At 45.5% G+C, this 2,719-nt stretch overlaps 1 pseudogene; it reads left to right on the forward strand.

The window, feature by feature from the left end:
* The first annotated feature begins 1,562 nt into the window (after positions 1-1,562).
* Positions 1,563-2,482, forward strand: LOC123333382 (annotated as a pseudogene).
* The last annotated feature ends 237 nt before the right edge of the window (positions 2,483-2,719 follow it).

Raw genomic sequence — 2,719 nt, forward strand, 5'->3', positions numbered from 1 at the left:
AGCGGTCAAAACATGGTGGGTATAGACACAGGAGAGACTCCCTGTACCCCCGATTCAATCTACAACTAATAAGACATGCACAACTCAGTGAAGACATTCATAACTCAGCCAAGGTGTTCCAACACAGCAGGATGCCAGAGAGATCCATACTTGTGTACATCTGAAGTTAGGTGACTGGAGCACATGGAAGAGGGAGAACTGGGGAATAGGAGGCAGTGCCAGTGATCCTGGCCCCCAGTCACGGAAACTGAGCCCATAGCCCCAGAAAACTAGTAGCAGCAGAAGAGTAGGCAACATGACTTTAGCCTCCTGGCCACAACAGCGCCCATGGCCACAGGGAACTGGGCAGCAGCGGTGGCAGGGTCTGTGACCCTGGTTCTTCCGGCTGCTGTGGCGCCCGAGACTCGAGCATCCCTACCCAGGGCGGCAGGCTTGTGACCCCAACCACCCTAGATACACAGCAGACTCCCCTGACCCTGTTCCCTCCCCACCAACCTCCCCCTTCTGCAGTGGCAGTGCCCACAACCCAGGTGACCTTGGGCATGGTGGAGGTGCCTGCCAACCTGGTGCCTTCAGAGGCAGCATCAGGTCAGCAGCAGCACTAGCAGCAGGAGCAGCAGCAGCAGCAAGGCACTAGCAATCCTGGAAGCACAAGTCCTCACAATCTCTGGCAGAGGTGATGGAGAGTGGAACGTATTGATTCTCAAATACAGCCAGAGACAACTCAGGGAAGAGAAACCAGACCTTGTGCTATAGAACCACCAACTTAAAAAGAGAGAAAGTCCTATAATTATCAACCTGTTAATTTTCAGAATTAAATTAAACAGTGGTTCACCTAAATAAGAAATGTGTTCCCTACTTCAAATGTGCTGTCAGAGAAACAACTCACCAAGCACCATGAAAAATCACAGTAACACAGTGTTGCGAAAAGAAAGCAACAATTCTCCTGAAACCAAACTTAGTCATGAAGTGTTGTGATCTAACAGATAGAGAATTCAAAATAGCTGTTGTGAAGAAACTCAATGGGCTACAAGAAAACAAGAAAACTCAGAAAGGTAGTTCATTGAGTTCAGGAGTAAAATGAATGAACAGAATGAATATGTCACTAAAGAGGTAGAAATGCTGAAAAAACAAAAAAACAAGTTCTGGAGCTGAAAAAAGTTCTGAAGCTGAAGAACTCAATACAGTAAGTCCCCTACATATGAACCTTCAAGTTGCAACCTTTCGAAGATGCAAACGTGTTCGTATGTTCAATTACATAAGTTAGTGCACGTGTTTGGCTTACATTGTCACAAGTGTGTATCTTCTACAAGTGGTTGTGCTTTTATGTACTTTACTGTACAGTACTATATAAGATACAATAGTACAGTATCTTTATTTCAAGCCCAGGATGTCCACAAGCAAATGTAAAACCAGTGGTATATAGCTGATTGTGTTAATTGGGTATCTAGGCTAACACTGTTGGACTTACCAACAGATTTGACTTAAAAATGGAACTCATTTGTATGTAGGGGGCTTACTGTAAATGAGATGAAGAATGCATTGGAAATAGAGCAAATGATATGGAAGATAGAAGTAGCCAGCTTGAAGAAAATAATCTAGAAACAGAACCTGCCTCCGCTTTCTGCTCTTCCTGGAGATCCCTTCACCCCCACGCTCAGTTCTGTCAGGGCTCAGTGCCCCCACATCCCACCAGGCCCCTATGTGGCTTCCTGGTTGGTTTGAGGGTGTCCGTCCTTTTTGACTGCACTTTCATCGCCTTTGGTCCTGGGCTTGCCCTCTGCATTGCACATCGTCACTGAGTCTTTGAGCATCACCTTCCTCACCATCAGAGCTTTCTTCTGCTTGTGTCTCTGTGGCTTTCCTCCCTTGTTTGGTTCACGGCAGCCACCACAACTGACAACTAAGATGGACCAGTACAGAAATATCTGCTGATCTTAGGAGTGTTAGTCTCAGTCCTTATCCAAGAAATGTTCTGGTTTGCATATTATGAACTTAAAAGAGCTGGTGAAGGTTTGAAGAATATAAACCCAGATGAAACAGCACCCTTGGTGGATTGCTGGCTTATGTTTCTGGCTTGGGCTTTGGAATCATGAGTGGAATATTTTCCTTTGTAAATACCCTGATTCCTTGGGGCCAGGCACAGTGGGCATTCATGGAGACCCTCCCCAGTTCTTCCTAAATTGAGCCTTTAGGATACTGGTTATCACCTTGCTGCACGTGTTCTGGGGCACTGTGTCTTTTGATGGCTTTGAGGAGAAAACGTGGTATGACTTTCCTTAGCTCTTTCCTCTGCTGGTGTCATCCTGGACCTTCATGAATCCCCATGATGATTAAATCTGAGGTCAGCATACATAATCATGATTCTTATGGGCATCTGGGCATTCATTGTTTATGGAGCAGCTGCCAAAGCCTGACACTCTGCCTCCTCTGCCAAGACAAGGACTTGCTCCTCTTCAATCAGCACTCAGATAACCCGTGAGAACCAGCACTTACCAAACAGTAAACTGCCTTTTTCTAAAAGTACCCTTTCCTTGTGGAATTTGGAAAAAAACAAAACTATCTAGATACAGATGGCTTTCATGCAATGGCTTTCTGAAAGGGATGTACCAGTGGTGTAGAGCCTAGCTGCACATAAGAATCATCTGGGGAAACAAAGAATATACTGATTTTTGGGCTCCACTCTCCAGATTTAATTGATCTAGGCATTTGATCGGAG

The sequence above is a fragment of the Bubalus bubalis genome, chromosome 4 (assembly GCF_019923935.1).
Source record: "Bubalus bubalis isolate 160015118507 breed Murrah chromosome 4, NDDB_SH_1, whole genome shotgun sequence".
Lineage (NCBI taxonomy): Eukaryota > Metazoa > Chordata > Mammalia > Artiodactyla > Bovidae > Bubalus > Bubalus bubalis.